The 22,500-nt window shown below is 53.7% G+C and overlaps 1 pseudogene across 1 annotated transcript in view; it reads right to left on the reverse strand.

Moving 5' to 3' along the window:
* The window catches only part of LOC146260619 (bromodomain adjacent to zinc finger domain protein 2B-like), a 74,199-nt pseudogene that overhangs the window by 19,325 nt on the left and 32,374 nt on the right, over window positions 1-22,500 (reverse strand). Inside the window, exons 3-12 of the transcript XR_014724816.1 lie at window positions 15,845-15,993; window positions 8,806-8,997; window positions 8,496-8,669; window positions 7,465-7,637; window positions 6,938-7,126; window positions 6,253-6,855; window positions 3,303-4,058; window positions 2,231-2,488; window positions 1,050-1,110; window positions 821-929 (exon numbers count right to left, since the gene is read on the reverse strand). The product of XR_014724816.1 is annotated as a bromodomain adjacent to zinc finger domain protein 2B-like (transcript). The remainder of the gene's footprint in view (window positions 1-820; window positions 930-1,049; window positions 1,111-2,230; window positions 2,489-3,302; window positions 4,059-6,252; window positions 6,856-6,937; window positions 7,127-7,464; window positions 7,638-8,495; window positions 8,670-8,805; window positions 8,998-15,844; window positions 15,994-22,500) is intronic.

Here is a 22,500-nt window from a genome sequence, read left to right on the forward strand (position 1 = left end):
CCCCTCTCCCTCTCTCCCTCTTTCCCCCTCCTCTCCCCTCTCTTCTCTCTCCCTCTCCCCCTTCCCCCTCCTCTCTCCTCTCTCCGCTCTCCCCAACGCTCAACCCAACACCTTTTCTCATATTTTACCACACATTTTAAACTCTGTGGGAAACGTGTCGCTAGCCTGCAGGATGGTAAAACCTGCGAGGACCAGAGCTGTTCTCCCCGATCAACTGTTTCTACTGGTCAGCCATCTTCAAGGCAGGGAAAGGAAGCTGCTAGGGAGCATGGGGGGGGTTACAGGAAGTAAACAGGATGTGGCTCTCTGGTCAGGGTCGCAGCTAGTGAAAGGCACTGAGGCTAGGTGCTGCTAGCTGAGAGGGGTCTGAGGGAAGGAGGGAGGAGAGATGGAGGGAGGAGGAGGGAGGAGAGGTGGAAGGAGGAGAGATGGAGGGAGGAGGAGGGAGGAGAGGTGGAGGGAGGAGAGATGGAGGGAGGAGGAGGGAGGAGAGGTGGAGGGAGGAGGAGGGAGGGGGGAGGGAGGAGAGGTGGAGGGAGGAGAGATGGAGGGAGCAGGGGGGAGGAGAGGTGGAGGGAGGAGGAGGGAGGAGGGAGGAGAGGTGGAGGGAGGAGGAGGGAGGAGAGATGGAGGGGTGGAGGGAGGAGGGAGGAGAGGTGGAGGGAGGAGAGGTGGAGGGAGGAGGGAGGGAGGGAGGAGATTTGGAGGGAGGAGGAGGGAGGAGAGGTGGAGGGAGGAGGACGGAGGAGAGGTGGAGGGAGGAGGGAGGAGAGGTGGAGGGAGGAGAGGTAGAGGGAGGAGAGGTAGAGGGAGGAGGTACCTTCACTACGTCGGGGTACTGGCGCAGCTTCTTGCCACAGGGGGTGTAGTATGCTACGTCACCCTGAGGACGCCCACCAACTGTCTTGATCCTCGTTTCCCTCTGCCACCTGCGAGGGAGGGAGGAGGGGGGAGGGAGGAGGGGGGAGGGAAGAGATTGAATGACGGAGCAGCTCCCCAGACTGCTGTTGTGGTTTTGATGATGTGTGTTTGGTTAATACAGTACGTACCCAAACTCCAGAGGAATCATCAGCTCTTTCTCATCCACTACCCGCTTTCTCTTCACCGAGCCTGGAGAGAGAGAGAGAGACATATATAGAGAGAGGGGGAGAGAGACATATATAGAGAGAGGGGGAGAGAGACATAGACAGAGAGAGAGACATAGAGAGAGAGAGAGAGAGAGAGAGAGAGAGAGAGAGAGAGAGAGAGAGATCCATCAGTCTGGTTTTAGCTTAACAAGTCTACTAGTATTGAGTCATGAATCGACTCAAAGGTTTTTATTTATGTTTTTTCATTCTTGGATCAACGTTGGTTAATCAAACCAAACACACACTGACACCCCTCTCATTAATGACTCTTGATCTCTAGTCCAACATCAACCTCTCCCTGGTGTGTTTCCCTGGCGTCTCCTCTCCTTCACGGCCCGTCCTACTGACAGCACAGGGTTTGTGATGGTTCAGGAGCATGCAGGGCTTCAAACCCAACATATCTTCCTGTACTTCATTTAGACGGGAACAAACAACCCCCACACCAAAGCTCTCTCTCAGAAGACCGACTAAATAGGAAACTACGGAGTTTTAACCTTCCTCAAGACGCAATAACAAAACACAAATCGAGCTCCCTGGATATGACTTTGAAGGAAACACAAAAGAAATCACTGAAGTGTGGAGTATTAGGTTTAATGTTGGACTGACTTCTGGAAGATTCCTGGCTCCATTTTACACTGAGCATCCTGTTCAGGATGAGCTGGGTAATCTGGTGGCACTAAGGGTAAGGCAAGCAGCCGGAGTCACACTGCCAAACAAGTTGTCTCTTAAGCTGAAGGACATGCCCCGACAGGACCCCAGGGCTCTGGTTAAGCCAACACCGTCTCCCTTCCTGCCTGACTAAAAATACCACCCCACCCCCTTCTCTACCCCGGCATCTGAGGATGACAGCACAATCTCAGTGACTCAAGGACAGACATCTTGTCAGTACTGAAACACCCCGCGCACTCCCTCTGTCTCTACAGCACGGAGAGGACGTTTCGGAGAGGGACGCGCTGGTTTGACCTTTAAAGGCCACCCCCACTGAGATGGGTTGGTTACGAAAATGACCTGTCAGTGCTGTAGTGTGGAAACATGAGGAGATGAGTGCAGGGTGGTCCTGTGGCTGAACGGGAGGCAGGAGGATGGGAGGAGGGCGGGGTTACCTGGGGGAGTGGCCAGCGAGTAGGAGGAGGAGGAGGGGGAGCTGTGATAGGCCAAGGCACTGGAGCTGGTCAAGAAGGGGGGCGTCCTGATGAGCTGCAGGTCGAGTGGAGAGCAGCTGGAGGGGGTGTGGTTGCTGGGGGCTGTGGAGGTGGTCGGGGGCTTGGGTGTCCTGGGCGTCTTGTCCTTCTTGGAGGAGGGGGGCTTCTCCTGCTTCAGCTTGCTCACGGACGCGTCGCTGTCTGAGTTGGTGTCCGACTCTGAGGTGGTTGGCAGAGTGACAGGAGTTAGAATATGGAATATTCAGAAACCCAAATTAATCTCTGTTCAAAATTATGTTTTCTGTTATTTTCCTGAATTCAGCTTCTAAATGTGTTTTTGTACAATTGCAGCTTATTACAGTGTTTTTACAGTGTTATTACTGCAAAGTTCAGGCTATAACTGGGCGATATATCGAATATTAGCGATAATTTTGATGACGATGTAAAATTAGAAAATATCGTGAATATCGTTTTTTTTTTTTTTTTTTTTCTGGTCCTTGTGTTGCTTGTGTTTTAAGATCACTGTCTCCGTGTTTACACACACACACACACACACACACAGACACACACACACACCGTTTGTGCACATGCTCACAAAGAGCATGTGCACAACTGAAAATTGCACTCTCACAGGCACTCTCTTCTGCTCTTATTGTCCTGTCACATAAGGACCTCTGCATGAATTGTTCCATGTGAGGTCCATTTATTTAAACTGCAAGTACCATGTTATGACAACTGCTTAAATTTGCACTGCACATTTTGTACTTGTAATAATAGCTGTTCTATCTAAATTGTTTTTGTTGTTTTCTAATGGGGCAAAAGAAAATCATGTTTTTTTATTACATGCAAATGCAAACATTGAGATATATATTGCATATCGTAAACATTTTGACAATATCGAGATATTTTGTCATATATCGCCCAACCCTAGTTCATACCCACTTGACAGACTGTACTGTGTTATAACTGTGTTCAGACCCACCTGACAGGCCATACTGTGTTATTACTGTGCTACTGCAGAGTTCAGACCCACCTGACAGACTGTCATCCGAGTCGTCTGCATCCTCCAGCTCATCATCATCATCATCATCATCATCATCCTCGGCCGAGTCATCTGAGTCCTTGTTGCCAGGGAGACCGGCTCCAGGGAGACCGGCTCCAGGCACGGCCATCGCTGCCTCACTGCCACGGAACAGATCCACCAGCGACTGCACCAGGTGATTCTGGGAAAAGTCTTTCCAGGCTGCTATTGGGTTGACTTGACCCAGACTCAGCCCTGACCCCAGGCCTGACCCCAGGCTTGACCCCAGCCCTGCCCCTGTCCCTGACCCCTGCCCTGCCCCCGGCCCGGCCCCTGCCCCCAGCCCCTTGGGGGTCCTGCTCTTCCTGGGGCGGCCCCCGGCCGGGGCTGAGGTAGTGGAGGCTGCCCCCCCGGGCCCCTGTCTCCGGCTGGCCCCGGTGCTCAGGTTAACGGGCAGCGCCAGGGCGGCCCCGTGGCTATCCCCCCTGCCCCCCTCCTCCCCCGGGTCCTTCCGAGGTTTGGTGATGAGGGCCAGTGGGGTGTCCTGAGAGGGGCTGTGGATGACTCCATTGGGAGGCGTCTGGGAGCCGTGGTGCGGAGCCACCAGCCCCAGCAGAGCGTTGGACAGGAAGAGGTTGGAGTGGTTGTTCTGGAGGCCTGGGGGGGCAGGGGGCAGCTTGGGGGGGAGGTTCTCTTGGAGGGCTTCTGGGACACCCCCTGCTGCTGCATGGGCTCTGCCATAAAGGACGGGCCCTGAGGGAGGAGAGACTGGAGACAGGGAGAGGGAAGAGGGAAGAGGGAAGAGGGAAGAGGGAAGAGGGAAGAGAGAGAGAGAGAGAGAGAGAGAGAGAGAGAGAGAGAGAGAGAGAGAGAGAGAGAGAGGGAGGGAGGGAGGGAGGGAGAGAGGGAGGGAGGGAGAGAGGGAGAGAGGGAGAGAGGGAGAGAGGGAGAGAGGGAGAAAGGGAGGGAGAGGGAGGGAGGGAGGGACGGAGAGGGAGGAGGGAGGGAGAGACGGAGAGGGAGGAGGGAGGGAGACAGGGAGAGGGAGGAGGGAGACAGGGAGAGGGAAGAGGGAGAGGGAGAGGGAGAGGGAGAGGGGAGAGAGGGAGAGAGGGAGAGGGAGAGAGAGGGAGAGAGAGGGAGAGAGAGGGAGAGAGGGAGAGAGAGGGAGAGAGGGAGACAGGGAGAGGGAGGAGGGAGACAGGGAGAGGGAGGAGGGAGACAGGGAGGGAAGAGGGAGAGGGAGAGGGAGAGGGAGAGGGAGAGGGAGAGGGAGAGGGAGAGGGAGAGGGAGAGGGAGAGGGAGAGGGAGAGAGGGAGAGGGAGGAGGGAGAGGGAGAGAGAGGGAGAGAGAGGGAGAGAGGGAGAGCGGGAGAGAGAGGGAGAGAGGGAGAGAGGGAGAGAGGGAGAGAGAGGGAGAGAGGGAGGGAGGGAGACAGGGAGAGGGAGGGAGACAGGGAGGGAGACAGGGAGGGAGGGAGGGAGGGAGGGAGACAGGGAGGGAGGGAGGGAGGGAGGGAGGGAGGGAGGGAGGGAGGGAGGGAGGGAGGGAGGGAGGGAGGGAGGGAGGGAGGGAGGGAGGGAGGGAGGGAGGGAAAGAAGGAGGGAGGGAGGGAGGGAGGGAGAGAAAAGAAAGGAAATGCAGCATAATTACACTGGCTGTCAGAGTGTATCTGTGTTGATTGTGTGAGCAGGTGACGAGGCTCAATGCAACGTGCTTCTCCCAGTTCCCTTGTCTCAGCCAATCCCAGGACACACTGAGATTCCTCCATGGAAACCAGTCGGACGTGGAGCCAAGACAGCATGAGTCTTTAAATAGTTCATCACTGCCTTGTGCTCCTCACAACACTTAGCGAAGGTGCATCTGTTTTAACCAGCGTTAGCTTGTCCCTGGGCTGAGGAAGGGACACGGCTAGCAGGGTTGCTCTACATTCAACTAGATGGGATTCCATGTGAAACAAATCCATTTCACAGACCATGTAATGCAGTTACAGCATTTGAACCACTAGAGGAATAAAAAAAAAAAATCACATTTGGTTACTCTAACAGCTCTCCCAGCGTGCTCTAGAAAGAGAGAGAGTGGGTAAAAGTAGACTTTCTCTTCTCAGAATACCTGCGTTCACTGGAATCAGCAGTGAAAATACAATCAAATTGGGTAAATATTTGTTGAATGTTTCTGCTTGTCCAGCTGCTTCTCTGAAGCTTCCACTTGCTAAAGTCTTGTTACCTTTAGCTAACGCTTATTACGAAGGGCAGGATCTACAGTCTCCTCTCTACATCCCCTCCCTCACATCCTGGACGTCAGTTTACCACGTTCTTATGCAGAGTGGTTTTTGCAGCTTGGGGCAATGCATTGTGGGAAAGAAGTGCTTGTTATCCAGGCCATCCACATGGCCCGACTCTGCCACAATATGCTGCTAAACTGTGCCATCGAGACTGAATGACACTGTGTATAGACTTCAGCACAGCAATCTCTCTCTCTGTCTCAGGCTTCACTTCCTGTTCTGAGGAACAGGAAGTCATTAATATGGATATCCTGTCTCATATATGTAGCGTTAATGGCGTATTTTCCTTCTCACCGCTCCTCTCTTCCCCCGTGTGTGTTTAATACTGGAGTGAGACTGCCTGTGCTGGGTTGCACCTCTGTCTGTTGATGTGGTAACGCCCTAACAGCTGCACAGAGACCTGAAACAGGTGCTCATCTGAGCCATGGCCAGACTGCTGCATCTGGATTGGTTGGTTAGGAAACCAATCAGAAATCCACCCCAGTTACCAGATCTGCTGGGACAGAAAAGGTGCGCTCTTACTGTCTGAATGTATTTTCCCCCCTCTCTCTCTCTCTCTCTCTCTCTCTCTCTCTCTCTCTCTCTCTCATTCCCTCTCTCTTTACCTCTTCAAACGTCTCTTTGGATAAAAGTATGGGCTGAATGAAAACGTGAAAACGTCCTTCTGCCTGACTCACCTGCTTCATCCTGAACTCATTGATGCGATTGAGAGAGCCTTCCAGAAGCTTCCTCTTGTGGGCCTTGACGCTGCCGGGCGCTGTGTGGGGCGAGGACTTGGGGGGCGAGGCGAGGGGGAGAGGCCTAGGGGAGATGGGGGGGGGCAGCGCGTGGCGGGGTGGGGAGGGGACAGAGAGGGGTTTGGGGGAGGAGCAGAGGGAGAGGGGCTGGTGCTGGGGGGAGGAGGGGAGGAGCCTGGGGGGATTGGGGGAGGCGGGCCTGGGGTGGGTGGTGAGGGCGATGGGGGAGGCGGTGGAGAAGGAGGGGCAGGGATCGCTTCGTGGGTGGGTGAGTAAGGCCAGGGGTTTGGAGCTGGTGGCCAGCCCAGTAGACTGGATCACACTGAGGCCCTCTGGTCTGGGGAGGGGGGCGTGGAGGGCCAGGGGGGAGGTCTGGGGGGCTAGGGGGGAGGTCTGGGGGGCTAGGGGGGAGGGGGACCCGGCCAGGGGGGCCAGACCAGGGGGCTCGGAGGGAACCCTGTGTTTCAGGCTCCAGGCCTCCACCAAGTCCCCTCCAGACAGGAGCCTGTCGGTCTTGCCTGTCCCCACGGTTGGAGCAGCGATCTGGGGGAGAGACATGAGGGCAACCCCTCGTCAGCACGGAGCACCAGAGTCAGACACACAGGATATGGTGAAGGCCTCCTACCTTCATCTTCCTCTTCGTCCGTCTCTCCTTCTCTGAGTCTGAGCTCTGCTTCTCGTCATCATCCTCATCATCATCGTCATCATCGTCCTCAAGGTCGCTGCTCAGAGCGCCGTCGCTGGAGACGTCCGACGACGTCCCTGATTCGCTGTCACTGATCCCGGGGGCATCACCCTGCTTCTTAGAAGGCTTCTGGATTGGGTGAGAGAAATTACATTACGTAATGCATGACATGAGGTGTGGTGATGTCACTGATAACAACATAAACAAGTCTCCCTCCCTCCCTCCCTCCCTCCCTCCCTCCCTCCCTCCCTCCCTCCCTCCCTCCCTCCCTCCCTCCCTCCCTCCCTCTCTCTCTCTCTCTCTCTCTCTCTCTCTCTCTCTCTCTCTCTCTCTCTCTCTCTCTCTCTCTCTCTCTCTCTCTCTCTCTCTCTCTCTCTCTCTCTCTCTCTCCCCTCCCTCCCTCTCTCTCTCCCCCTCCCTCCCTCCCTCCCTCCCTCCCTCCCTCTCTCTTGGACATGAACACAGACCTTGTCATTAGTCTGCATCGTCTGTTTCTCCTGCTGTGCCTCTGCTGGGGGGCTCCTGGGGGGGGCCCTGAGGGGGGCGGGGCCTTTAGTGAGCAGGGGGGCCACCGAGGCGGGGGACGCAGAGTAGACCCCCTGGGGGGAGACCCCACTTCCGTTCAGCGCTCCGTTCACCCCTGGAAGAAACGCAAGCGTGGGATTGACCGGGTTAGACGCAGCATGTGATTGGATCGGAGCTGAGCAGTGGGGTGGAGCAGCATCATAGAGGGACCAACGCCAGGTTAGAGCCAGGCAACAACACGGATTTACACAGATGTGTGTGTGTATTTAGAGAGCTGGGTGTGTGTGTTGTGTGTGTACAACATCTCATCAAACATGCAGCGGGTGGTATGGGTGCAACACAAGTGGTTTGCATAATAAAAGATAAATTAAAAGATATCTTGTTGAAAGAGAAAAAGGAGATTAGGGGTAGGGGGTAGGGGGAACCAGAAAAAAAGAGAGCGTGCCAAGGGAGGAGAGGGAGAGGTAGGAGAGGTAGGAGAGGAGAGGAGAGGAGAGGGAGGAGAGGGGTGGGGATGACGAATAGAGAAGTGTTGACATATTTAAAAGATGAGTCTGAAAGTCATTAAAATCTCTCATGGTAAAAAAGCAGACAGGAGAGAGAGAGAGAGAGAGAGAGAGAGAGAGAGAGAGAGAGAGAGAGAGAGAGAGACAGAGAGAGAGAGAGAGAGAGAGAGAGAGAGAGAGAGAGAGAGAGGGAGGCAGAGAGAGAGAGATAGGCAGAGAGAGAGAGAGAGAGGGGAGGAGTGAGCCAGTGTCTTATTTCCATGAAAGATCCAGCACCTGCTAACACAAAAGATTAATTCATTTACATCACCTACGAGTTCAGAGGGCAAAAAATATAAGGCTTTTAGCGTCTCATAAGAATTCAGCTCCCCCTTACACACACACACACACACACACACACACACACACACACACACACACACACAGAGAACACAACCTTGTTGTGTGAGCATCACAGGTGTGTGTACCTTTGGGAGGCTTGCGTCCGTTCCTGCTGGGGGTCCGGGGTTGGGGGGGGCTGGGGGCGTGGCTGGGGGCGTGGCTGTGTTGGAGGTGGGAGAAGAGGGGGGGCAGGCCTAGGAAGGGGGGCAGGAAGGCAGCTGCAGCGCCTCGACTATGAGCCTCAGCTGCCCTCCACCACTCTGGAGAGAGACGGGGGGAGAGAGGAGAGAGACGGGGGGAGAGGAGAGAGATCAGTAACACAACACACACACCACCAGGGTCATCGCTGTAACAGTTTCACCCCTGTCTAGCGCCAACTGCAGGCCCCAGGCTCACCTGACAGCGCCCCCAGCTGGGGGTGAGCGGCCAGGGCAGCCGACAGGCCTAGCGAGCCCAGGCCTCCAAACTCTGGCCTCCCCGCAGGACCAGCAGCATACAGGCTGCTGAAGGCTGGGTGGGGTACCAGGGGGAAGGCACTTAACGCAGAGCCCAGGAAGGGCTGGTCACTCCCTGCCCCATACAGACGACCTGGAGGGAGGGAGGGAGGGAGGGAGGGAGGGAGGGAGGGAGGGAGGGAGGGAGGGAGGGAGGGAGGGAGGGAGGGAGGGAGGGAGGGAGGGAGGGAGGGAGGGAGGGAGGGAGGGAGGGAGGGAGGGAGGGAGGGAGAAAGGGAGAAAGGGAGAAAGGGAGAAAGGGAGAAAGGGAGAAAGGGAGAAAGGGAGAAAGGGAGAAAGGGAGAAAGGGAGAAAGGGAGAAAGGGAGAAAGGGAGAAAGGGAGAAAGGGAGAATTGTTATTCCATGTAGTATTAATATGAAAGTGTTTGTCTAAATGTAGAATTGGTAGTTGTGGGGGAGGGGGTGCGTGTCTTGTTCAATGCTTGTATTATAAGCTAATGGGGTTCAAACACAGGCTCTGTCTTCACACTTCCTCAACACTCTCTAATATTTATCTCTCATGTATGTTAAAGTTTAACAGCCATACCTGTCCTCACGCCTGTTAGGACAGATGTTGTGCTTAGTGAGATGATGTTTTAGGCACATTCTAGAAGACAGCAGGAAGCCTACAGGACAAAGAGTCCCCTGGATGGAAGCCTGACAGGATTACACTCGTTTGAGTAAATACTCGACGAGGAATGCTGTAAGGGGAGGGGCTAAATATGAGGGGAGGGGCTAAATATGTCTCCAAGGGGAGAGACTAAACATGGCGCTGTGGGTTAACACAAAGGAGTGAGAGAGACGCGTCCCGCTGGAATCCAATCTGAATAGAAATCCTGTTATCTGATGAGTAATGGTTTGTTTGATGTGCTGTAACTGGGTTTCATGGACAGATGTGGCGTCTGATCTGAACTTCCTGTTACCATGACATCATCTATACAAAGAACCTGGGAGGTACAGTGCTTGAGTGGTGCAGCTCAGTGGTTAGAGTATCTGACTGCAGATCAAGAGGTTGCAGGTCAGAATCCCCCCTGAACACAATCCTCTGCTGATGTGAGAGAGTTCCAGCAAGGCAGAAAGCACCCCAGACACAGCACCCCAGACACAGCACCCCAGACACAGCACCCCAGACACAGCACCCCAGACACAGCTGTCCAGACACAGCAGTCCAGACACAGCACCCCAGACACAGCACCCCAGACACAGCACCCCAGACACAGCACCCCAGACACAGCTGTCTAGAGAGACAGCGGTACTGAAGGAATATAAACCAACTACTTCACAAAACAAAATCTAAATGTCTTTGTGCCATTTTAGAGTTCAATTTGAGCATGTGCAGCTCAGAGACACCTGGACCATTGTCATGGTGACCAGGACTTCTCCACCACACCCTCACTCCTGGCAGGGGTACGTTACCACGGCAGCGGGGATGTTTCCACGGCAGCGGGGACTGCTGCGTATTGTCTCCTCACAGAGTCAGAAGCAATTTGGTCAGAGCATATTTCATGCAAATTCAATTTCCTTCTCTGAGAAGGTGAGAGGGACTGGTGGAGATGGAAGGAGAGAGAGAGGGAGAGAGAGAGAGGGAGAGAGAGAGAGAAAGAGAGAGAGGGGAGAGAGTGAGAGTGAGTGAGTGAGAGAGGGGAGAGAGTGAGAGTGAGTGTGAGTGAGTGAGTGAGTGAGTGAGTGAGTGAGTGAGTGAGTGAGTGAGAGAGAGACAGAGGAAGGGTAGGAGCGAGACAGACAAGGAGAGACAGAGAGGGAGAAAGAGCAGGAGAGAGAGAGGAGAGAAGGAGAGAGAGGGCTGGGACCCTAGAACAGCTAAAGGAGAAAGGTCAGAAAGGTCACAGACTTTGTTGTGTTGGTGACGACATCAGCCCAGCACAGAGTGGCTCTGAAACTAAACAATGTCTTCTAACAAACTGAGAGTTCAACAAAAACACAATCGTGCTACTAGTTCAACTTGTCTATGTGACGCTAAGCAAACAATCTCTCTTTCTTCATGAGTTCATGAGCCAAGTAAAATTATGTCTGTTTTCATGAGGCAGGGCTGGGTCTGAGGCAGGGTGTGAGGCAGGGTGTGAGGCAGGGTGTGAGGAAGGGTCTGAGGCAGGGTCTGAGGCAGGGTGTGAGGCAGGGTATGAGGCAGGGTGTGAGGAAGGGTCTGAGGCAGGGTGTGAGGCAGGGTGTGAGGCAGGGTGTGAGGAAGGGTCTGAGGCAGGGTGTGAGGCAGGGTGTGAGGAAGGGTCTGAGGCAGGGTGTGAGGCAGGGTGTGAGGAAGGGTGTGAGGCAGGGTGTGAGGAAGGGTGTGAGGCAGGGTGTGAGGAAGGGTCTGAGGCAGGGTGTGAGGCAGGGTGTGAGGCAGGGTGTGAGGAAGGGTGTGAGGCAGGGTGTGAGGCAGGGTGTGAGGAAGGGTCTGAGGCAGGGTGTGAGGCAGGGTATGAGGCAGGGTGTGAGGCAGGGTGTGAGGCAGGGTGTGAGGAAGGGTGTGAGGCAGGGTGTGAGGCAGGGCAGGGTGTGAGGCAGGGCTGGGTCTGAGGCAGGGTCTGAGGCATGGCAGGGTGTGAGGCAGGGTGTGAGGCAGGGTGTGAGGAAGGGTGTGAGGAAGGGCAGGGTGTGAGGCAGGGTGCGAGGCAGGGCTGGGTCTGAGGCAGGGTCTGAGGCAGGGTGCGAGACAGGGTGTGAGGCAGGGTTCGAGGCAGGGTGCGAGGCAGGGCTGGGTCTGAGGCAGGGTGTGAGGCAGGGCTGGGTCTGAGGCAGGGTCTGAGGCATGGCAGGGTGTGAGGCAGGGTGTGAGGCAGGGTGTGAGGAAGGGTGTGAGGAAGGGCAGGGTGTGAGGCAGGGTGCGAGGCAGGGCTGGGTCTGAGGCAGGGTGTGAGGCAGGGTGTGAGGCAGGGTGTGAGGAAGGGCTGGGTCTGAGGCAGGGTGTGAGGCAGGGTGTGAGGAAGGGTGTGAGGAAGGGTCTGAGGCAGGGTGTGAGGCAGGGTATGAGGCAGGGTCTGAGGCAGGGTGTGAGGCAGGGTGTGAGGCAGGGTGTGAGGCAGGGCAGGGTGCGAGGCAGGGCTGGGTCTGAGGCAGGGCTGGACATTGCTGTCCCACAGCAAAGTTTCTTTGTTCCTGAGTTCCAAGGCTTCTTCTCTACCACAACACACACACACACACACACACACACACACATCTCCACACACATCTCCACAATCTCATTAGAATATTCTGAATATGGAAGACCTTGTCTTGCCAAAGTCAGCTAGCGGATACAGAGATAAATGACTGGGAATACACCCCCCCCCTCTCCACCCGCCCCCCTCCACCACCCCCCCCCTCCACCCCCCGACAGTAGTAGCATCCAACAGTTCTGCCTGAAGCTAGTCTTTCTTTCTCTTCTCTCTTTCATTCTCTTTTTCTGCTTCTCTTTTTATCTAATTTTCTTCTTCTCCCCTCTCTCCCTCTCTCCCTCTTACCTTCCTCTCTCTACCTCCCTCTCTCTCTCTCCTTCTCTTACCTTCCTCTCTCTCCCCAAGCGACACCAACTGACATCTGCAAATGCCTTTTCAATATTAATGCGGCTTCCAGCCGACGAATAATTAAATCAGAAAATTTAGAGAGGAGCTGAGTAGAGAGAGATATACAGGATTACCTGATACCCTCTCTCCTTCCCTCCCTCCCTCCCTCTCTCTCTCTCTCTCTCTCTCTCGCTGTCTCTCTCTCTCTCTCTGTCCCTCTCTCCTCCTCTCCCTCCCTCTCTCTATCCTCCCTTTGCTGACAAACTGCACCGCCCTCCAAAAATCGTCAGGGTTCCTGTCTCCATGTTCGGATGCTGCCAAAGGGGGATTAATTTGTTGTTTGTTGCAGTCAATCAAAATTTCCATGGACAGATTTAAGTTAATTGCATCCGTGAGTTGATCCCAGAAGACACCAGCTCTACATGACTCTCTCTCTCTTTTTTCAAAGTGATATCCTCATCAATGACAAACAACACCACACACACACACACACACTCTTTGCTCATCAGAGACTTTCTGAGACGTCCTTCTTAGGCGTTCCTGCCCCGCTGGTGAAGGACCTTGAGATTCTGCCTCCACCTTCTGTTTCTCTGCCTCCGTCAAGGAAATGTGTGCAGCTAAACGCTTTGAAGCTCTTTCATGTAACAACAGGAGTGTCTGTGTGTGTTCCAGAGCCCACGTTCATGCACACCCAGAGAACACACACGTGTGCAGAGTTGCAGGTGTGTGTGTGTGTGTGTGTGTTTTGATGAGGCAGACACACCTGCCTTCACAACGGCACACAGAAAGCCTTCGTTGTTGTTCTGTAGCCTTTCCGACCAGCAGGAGTCTGGTTCAGTACCTAACCCTAACCAGCAGGTTCAGTACCTAACCCTAACCAGCAGGTTCAGTACCTAACCCTAACCCAGAACCTTGACAGGAGGCTGGAGACTCACAGTATATTCACCAGGAGAAGGAGACTGTGTAGTGTGTGTAGAAGTGTCTAGAAGTGTGTGTGTGTGTGGGTGAGGGGTAGTGAGTGTGTGTAGGTGTGTGTGTGTGTGTGTGGGGGGGGGGGGGATAGTGGTGATTGTGTGTGGTATGGTGTTTTAACTACACCATGCTATCTATACTTCAGTTGTCCCAACATATCTGGTTTGAATTAATACCAGCACACACACACAGCACCCTGGAACACATGAAATAATATCATGATGAGGTCAGGCTCCACGAGGGTGGAGGGCTGTCTCGGGAAGGAGAAGCGAGCCTGCTTGATCCTCACAGACGAGCTGAAACTTCTGAGCTAACAGCTAACCTCTCTCGCCTCTCAGCATTTTATTTAACGCTCAGTCCAAAATCGCTTATCTCGAAAATCTGAGCGTACATAATGGTACACAGGGATGTGCAGCGGATGTATTATTCATGAGTAGACCATGCTCTAATGGAGGGAGGGAGGGAGGGAGGGCCTTTATTTTTTCTTTGGTTTTTCTTATCATGAAAGCAAAAACAGCAGTGCAATCATGGTGTGAAATATGCTGGTCAGTGTGATCTGACATCTGTGTGTGTGTGTATATATACATACATGCAGTAAAGATATGTCAGCCTTCGCTTGCTAGTTCAGAGCTGTTTCAGAGACATGGCTGTTTGGGGCTGATACTGTGTGACACTTAGGGAGCAGATGTGTGTGTGTGTGCGAGTGTGTGTGAGAGAGTGAGTGTGTGTGTGTGTGTGTGTGAGGATTCTCCCACAATAGAGTCTATTTAACTGTCTGGTTTGCAGCCTGTCACAGAGAAGCCTCTGAGAGAGGAGCTCACTGTTCTGCTGTGAGGAGGTGAGGGGCAGTAACACAGCCGTTTTGCTGTGGTGAGGGGCAGTAACACAGCCGTTTTGCTGTGGTGAGGGGCAGTAACACAGCCGTTTTGCTGTGGTGAGGGGCAGTAACACAGCCGTTCTGCTGTGGTGAGGGGCAGTAACACAGCCGTTCTGCTGTGGTGAGGGGCAGTAACACAGCCGTTTTGCTGTGGTGAGGGGCAGTAACACAGCCGTTTTGCTGTGGTGAGGGGCAGTAACACAGCCGTTTTGCTGTGGTGAGGGGCAGTAACACAGCCGTTCTGCTGTGGTGAGGGGCAGTAACACAGCCGTTTTGCTGTGGTGAGGGGCAGTAACACAGCCGTTCTGCTGTGGTGAGGGGCAGTAACACAGCCGTTTTGCTGTGGTGAGGGGCAGTAACACAGCCGTTCTGCTGTGGTGAGGGGCAGTAACACAGCCGTTCTGCTGTGGTGAGGGGCAGTAACACAGCCGTTCTGCTGTGGTGAGGGGCAGTAACACAGCCGTTCTGCTGTGGTGAGGGGCAGTAACACAGCCGTTCTGCTGTGGTGAGGGGCAGTAACACAGCCGTTTTGCTGTGGTGAGGGGCAGTAACACAGCCGTTCTGCTGTGGTGAGGGGCAGTAACACAGCCGTTCTGCTGTGGTGAGGGGCAGTAACACAGCCGTTCTGCTGTGGTGAGGGGCAGTAACACAGCCGTTCTGCTGTGGTGAGGGGCAGTAACACAGCCGTTCTGCTGTGGTGAGGGGCAGTAACACAGCCGTTCTGCTGTGGTGAGGGGCAGTAACACAGCCGTTTTGCTGTGGTGAGGGGCAGTAACACAGCCGTTTTGCTGTGGTGAGGGGCAGTAACACAGCCGTTTTGCTGTGGTGAGGGGCAGTAACACAGCCGTTCTGCTGTGGTGAGGGGCAGTAACACAGCCGTTTTGCTGTGGTGAGGGGCAGTAACACAGCCGTTCTGCTGTGGTGAGGGGCAGTAACACAGCCGTTTTGCTGTGGTGAGGGGCAGTAACACAGCCGTTCTGCTGTGGTGAGGGGCAGTAACACAGCCGTTCTGCTGTGGTGAGGGGCAGTAACACAGCCGTTCTGCTGTGGTGAGGGGCAGTAACACAGCCGTTCTGCTGTGGTGAGGGGCAGTAACACAGCCGTTCTGCTGTGGTGAGGGGCAGTAACACAGCCGTTTTGCTGTGGTGAGGGGCAGTAACACAGCCGTTCTGCTGTGGTGAGGGGCAGTAACACAGCCGTTCTGCTGTGGTGAGGGGCAGTAACACAGCCGTTCTGCTGTGGTGAGGGGCAGTAACACAGCCGTTCTGCTGTGGTGAGGGGCAGTAACACAGCCGTTCTGCTGTGGTGAGGGGCAGTAACACAGCCGTTCTGCTGTGGTGAGGGGCACTAACACAGCCGTTCTGCTGTGGTGAGGGGCAGTAACACAGCCGTTCTGCCGAATTTTTAAACAGGAATCCTGAGTGAATTTTATAATAACAGATCATCTGATGTGTCATTAACTTCCCAGGTTATTTAAAAGAGGAATGAGGGTAGTTGAAGTAACACAAATGTTAAAGAAGGAACTGGTAATGAGTGTGGTGTGTGTGAATGGGGTTGGTGTGTGTGTATGTGTGTGTGGAAGTCTCACCAGAGGAGTTGAGGGTGGAGGGGCTGCTCCTCAGACTGCTCCTGGAGGGAGGGGCCGGGGAGGAGGAGGAGGAGGAGGAGGCAGGGGAGGAGGAGGTGCGCGCCCCGGACAGGGGGCGGGAGAGGCCAGCCGCTCGCTAGACTCCATATCTGTCAAACACAATCCAATCAGCAGTGTTACTAAAGCAGAGGAGGAGAAAAGAAGACTCACACACACACACACACACACACTTTCTCTTTCCCTCTCTCTCTATCGCACATACGCACGCATGGACGCACAGACAATCACCCTCCCTCTCTCTCTCTCTCTCTCTCACACACACCATCACACACACACACACCATCACACACACACACACCATCACACACACACACACACCATCACACACACACACACACCATCACACACCCGCCACTCTGCCTTTCACATCTCACTTCCCCTGAACAATATTTCTATTTATTCTGGCTGGCCGCTGGCTGGCGGCTGGCAGTGTTGTCCTCTGTGGAGAGAGAGGGGGGGTTTTGCAGAGAGCATGGTCCTGTCATGGTCCCTGTTAGCACACACAGCTTCAGAGACACACACTGACTTAGCAGTTTAAACAGTTAAACATGGGCTTGCTACGAGCACACACACACACACACACAGCTTAGCTGAGAGAACAGCTGGAGAGTGGTAAGTGTGTTTACAAACATGCAGGTGTACGTGTAACTTAGTCAGAGCTTCTTTTACATGTAGATCTCTCTTGGATACACCTGTGCTTGAACACACACACACACACACACAGACACACACACACAAAATGTATGTGCTCCTTTTGATTTACAAGAGAATTCACAGCGACTTTAACGTTGGCTGTAAAACCACCCTGTCTCCCACAGAGAAGGGCTGTTCACAGGCAAATCAAAGCTGTCAAATATAACTTTGCACAATTCCTGTCAGGCCTTTTGTGGATAGCATTGAGAGGCATTTTGACACCTATTCGTCTTCAGCGCAGGAACGTTGTGTATTCGCCATCAGCTCAAAAGCTGGCATTAACAGCCACCATCAAGCTCTTCTGATGGAAAGGCCTAAACAGGTAGCAGCATTCACTGGCTCTTCTCCATTTCCTAAATTCACCTTTATCCTTCCATCCATCGAAACACACACCACTCTCTCTCCCTCTTTCTTCCCTCTTTCTCCTTCTTTCTCTCTGTCTCTTCCTCTCATTCTCCTTCTCTCTGTCTCTCTCTGTCTCTCTCTGTCTGTCTCTCTGTCTGTCTCTCTGTCTGTCTCTCTGTCTGTCTCTCTGTCTGTCTCTCTCTGTCTCTCTCTCTCTCTCTCTCTCTGTCTCTCTCTCTCTGTCTCTCTCTCTCTGTCTTTCTCTCTCTCTCTGTCTTTCTCTCTCTTTCTGTCTCTCTCTCTCTCTGTCTCTCTCTCTCTCTGTCTCTGTCTCTCTCTCTCTGTCTCTCTCTCTCTCTTTCTCTTTCACACACATTCTCACCTCTCCCTCATTCCTCCAGCTCTTTCTCCTTCTCTAGATCTCTTTTCCTGACACTAATCCTGGTCTGAAAATCCCTTTCAAAAGTGCAGTTTGCAGATTGTGTGTGACAGGTGGGCATTGTTATTGTGTCATTACACATAAACAGCCCTCCTCCCTCCCTCTCTCCCTCTCTCCGCTCATCCCCCTATCTTCTCTGCAGAGGGAGCAGAAGCACTGATTAAATCTCAGAGACAAAAGCCGCTATCCAGTGAATATCAAGTATCAGCCTTTAGCCAGCAGCCACACTGACAAGGGAGGAAGGGAGGGAGGGGGAGGGGGGGGGGGTGCGAATGACAAGAAAAGAAAAACTGCAGCAATCCACCAAAGGGAGGTGTCTGGAGAGAGGCGGGGCCTGCAGACACTGCTGTTGTGGCAAATCAAGTAGACATGTGATCTACTTATCTCTGAGGGGAGGGGGGAGGGGTCGAAGGTCATGTTTACGCACAGAGCCGCCATCTTTGACGTCCTGCGGAGCAGCTGGACTGTTCAGAGGCGCAGGGAGGATCACATTCCTCTCACTCGCAAAAAGTGGACAAATGTCATATAGTCTGAAAATGCTGTCGCGTAGAGAAGGCATCGGTTTCAGAGGTTTGGTTGGTAACATACACCTGACTCTACCCCCCCCTCCCCTCCCCCAGGAGTAGGATAGCTTAGTCTCACCTGGTCAGTGAAGCACATCATCATCCAGCACCATTTCAAAATGACACATCAGAGAGAGAGAGAGAGAGAGAGAGAGAGAGAGAGAGAGAGAGAGAGAGAGAGAAGAGAGAGAGAGAGAGAGAGAGAGAGAGAGAGAGAGAGAGAGAGAGAGAGAGAGAGAGAGAGAGAGAGAGAGAGAGAGAGAGAGAGAGAGAGAGAGAGAGAGAGAGAGAGAGAGAGAGAGAGAGAGAGAGAGAGAGAGAGAGAGAGAGAGAGAGAGGAGGGTGGGGGGCAGTAAAAACAGAAGCAAACAAGCACAGAAACAAACAAGGAAGGATAGAAAGGAGAAAGTATGAAGCCTTCCTGTCATTTCTCAACATCTGCACACAACGTGACTACGTGGACAGAATTGATTTCCTTTAAGAGGGGGAAAAATGGATTCTTGCTTGCAGGGGTGATAAACACAAGAGAACCCTCCCCTCATCTCATCTCATCTCATCCCTCCATCTCTCCATCCTCAGAGGACCTCTCTTTCAAGATGAGAGAGGACAGGAGAGAGAGCGGAGGGAGGGAGAGTGGAGGGAGGGAGGGAAAGAGGAAGTGAGAGAGGGGAAGAAAAAAGAGAAAGAAAAGAGGAGAGGAGAAAAAAATCAGCCGCCTCCTTTTTAATACGTCCGCAAACTGATCACTTAGTGCGGTTAAATCTAATAAGGGTAATAAAGATTGAGCTGGGAATGTCCCACCCAACGCCACGGCGACAACAATGATTGCAAACAATAATGGAATGCAAAGGTATTTAAGGATCCAATCCAGACTTAATTATGAGAAATTAAAATGGATTTAGCATCAGAATTAGCCTGATTTTATAGGTAATTAACGACGTGCCACAGTGGCTGTCGCAAGGCAAGGCGGTATAATCTCCATGAACGGATAAATTAATTTGACTTTGGATATGCACGCCAGCCAATCAGCATAGGCTCCGCAACTAAAACAGCGGGCCCTCTCGCCATCGCCAACAAGAGGGGGAGAAATTTATGCTAATAGCTTGGCGATGATTTATAGGTGTTACAGCGCCAGTATCGCAGCCACGTCCACATACACACGGTGTGTACGCGGCGCAGCTAGCAGCCAGCGGAGCATCGCGCAGCAGGGACGACCAACAGGAAGCGGGCCTGTGCTATAAACAGCTCCGTGTTTGTGAGCCTGGCTCAGCCTCCATCGCATCCTTCACATGTCACCTTCATCACGCCAGTGGCGTCATCACGGAGCCTTGTGTGTGTGTGTGTGTGTGTGTGTGTGTGTGTGTGGGGGGGGGGGGGGGGAGGAGGCTGGTGTTTGAATTGTTTGTGTGGCCTGATTGTAAGTCAAGGACCTTTGTGCTTGGAGGTGTGTGTGTGTGTATATAATGAAATACATGTCCAGTCTATATGTCTGTTAGTGGGTGGTGCCCTGTGTGCCCTGCACCTCCATGTCTTAGGGAGGAGTAACTGTGTGTCTTTACTGACACAGGAGTGAGTGTGTGTGTGTGTGTGTGTTCAGTTTTGTGTCACCCTGAGCCTTAGTCGCTAAGTAGCAGCTCCTCTATTTATGTGTGTGTGTGTGTGTGTATGAGTCAGCATGCTAGGACTACATACTGTAAATGTGTGCTAAGCCATTATCAGCATGTGTGCGTGTGTGTTTGTGTCTATATAAGAGCCCAACTGCCCCATGTGCTCCCCTCCCCTGCACCTCTCTGTTCTCGTCCCCCCCCCCCCCACACACACACACACACACACACACAGACACACTCACACACACAAAAGCGCATACACAGCACATAAACACACACACGCTACTACATAAGCTTACAGAAACACGCACTCACTCACACTACTACACAAGCGTATAGAAACACACACACACACAGTAACAGATGGCTGATGCTAACCGAGATAATCTGCCAACAGAGTCATCAGCATGGATCAGCGGTAATCAGAGTGTGGACACAATGTCTCTCTCTCTCTCTCTCTCTCCATCCCTCCATCCCTCTCCCCCTCCCTCTCCATCCATCCATATCTCCATCCAGTCCTCGTCCTCTCTCTCTCCTTCTCTCTTTCCCTCCCTCCCCCCCACCTCATTTTCTCCCTCCCTCTCTTCCTCTACCACTGACCCTCCCTCTCTCCTTTCTGTTCTCATGCCCTTTCAAACACAGCTAACACCACGTACACACACACACACACACACCAGGCTAGTCCTGTGCGAGCACCTTGTGGAGACGGAGGGAAACAGTAGTTAAAGGCCAGAGACACTGTGAGCACCGGGACAGCAGCAGCCCCTCCCCCTCCCCTTCAGACACCCTCTGGGGGGCGGATGGGTGTGATTGGCCAGCCTGGCAAGGGAGGATGACTCCTGAGGGAGGGGGGGGTGGAGAGGGGAGGGGGGAGAGGGAGGGGGGGGTTGGAGAGGGGAGGGGGGTTTGCCGGTTGACACCGTCAGCTCCAGTCACCGGTCTGAGAGGGTGTCATGGCCGCCGCGTAAACACAGAGAGAGAGAGCTGCAGGTCTGCACATGCACAGACAGGGAAGCACACACACACAAGTGTAAGCATGAACACACACACACACATGCAGGTAGGCACACACTCACACGGCTTCCCACAGGGGTGACAGGCACAGACAGTTGGCTCCTCTCTTCTCATTTCTCTGTACGTGAGAGAGTGACGTGTGTGTGTGTGTGTGTGTGTGTGGGTGACTGTGTGTGTGTGTGACACTCGTAGTCAGGCTTGTGTCCACTAAGCAGAGCAGATCAACCTCTAACACAGACTCCCAGGATGCACGCCAGCTACCCCTTCTAGCCAGGAAATGACATCACACGCACTGCTGCCAACAGGAAGCTACCTCGTCCAGGGTTCAAATATGCTGCTGTGTGTGTGAATGTGTGTATGTGTGTTAGTGTGAACTTGAGTGTTAACAGGGATCAAACTCAGTTCCACTGTAGCAGGAGGGAGTCAGGTGGCTGAGCTGTTAGGGAATTGGGCTAGTAATCAGAAGGTTGCCAGTTCAATTCCCGGCCGTGCAAAATGACGTTGTGTCCTTGGGCAAGCCACTTCACCCTACTTGCCTCGGGGAATGTCCCTGTACTTACTGTAAGTCGCTCTGGATGAGAGCGTCTGCTAAATGACTAAATGTAAATGTATACGGAATGTTGTAGGGTAGTTACTACAGACATCCATATAGTATGCTAGTACAGACATAAGCCTCAATCATAGGACACCATGTGGTTTAGTCTGACCACAGCACAGACGTGTGTCATGATGTAGTAGTGTATATTAGTAGTGTGTACAATCTCCTGTATGTGCAGCTGGCAAAAGTGGATCACGAGACAATCATATCCAGAGAATAAACACCCCGAGGTGCACACACACACACACACACACACACAGCTGTGACACTGGAACAATAGCGGGCAGAAAGGGGGTCAGGGTGTGTGAGCAGGGTGGGGCAGGGTGGAGAGGAGGGAGACCCTCGGTTGCCCCAAGAGACAGATGGCAGAGCGGGCACCTCCCCCAACAGCACCTCCCCCACCACCACCTCCCCCAACACCACCTCCCCCACCACCACCTCCCCCAACACCACATCCCCCAACACCACCTCCCCCACCACCACCTCCCCCAACACCACCTCCCCCACCACCACCTCCCCCAACACCACATCCCCCAACACCACCTCCCCCACCACCACCTCCCCCAACACCACATCCCCCAACACCACCTCCCCCACCACCACCTCCCCCAACACCACCTCCCCCACCACCACCTCCCCCAACACCACCTCCCCCAACACCACCTCCCCCACCACCACCTCCCCCACCACCACCTCCCCCAACACCACCTCCCCCAACCAGCTCCCTACCCAGAATCCTCTGGGTTCTGCGCAAGATGTTGTCAGGACAACAGTCCTTCGCAGAGAGAGAAAGGGCAGACACACAGACTCCTGAGGAGGAGATGCCATGCTGGGTACCCCCCCCACACACACCCACACACCCACACTCAGGCAGGAGTTTGACAGTCAGCTCGTCGATGTGTGCGTGTGTGTGGGGGGGGGGTGTCTCAGTGTGATTCTGGGTTTGGGACTGTGAGGACAGAGGAAGGGCAGAGCTGTCACTTCTACTGCTCATCTGAACCCTGGCAGACACACACACACCACAGATACACACACCACACACACACACACACACGAAGCGCCAAAGAAACGGTGGGGTTGTAAAGGGATAACGCCCTCAAAAAGAATATGTCGGCAGTTGTCCAGACGAGAGGAACTTGGGTCGTTGTTTTAATCATCTCTGGACTCCAGAGCTGTGCGTCACCTTGCAGCATCAGCACCACACTCATGTCGCCATGGGAACCCTGCAGCCAGGAGAGGGCGGATTCTCGCTCGGCCTGATCAACCTGCCATCTCTCCCTCATCACTTTGGTTCAGTTCCGTATACAATTCAAGATCTTCCTGTTTACATTCAAGGC

Source organism: Hypomesus nipponensis, chromosome 12 (assembly GCF_054491055.1).
Source record: "Hypomesus nipponensis isolate SF chromosome 12, ASM5449105v1, whole genome shotgun sequence".
Classification (NCBI taxonomy): Eukaryota; Metazoa; Chordata; class Actinopteri; order Osmeriformes; family Osmeridae; genus Hypomesus; species Hypomesus nipponensis.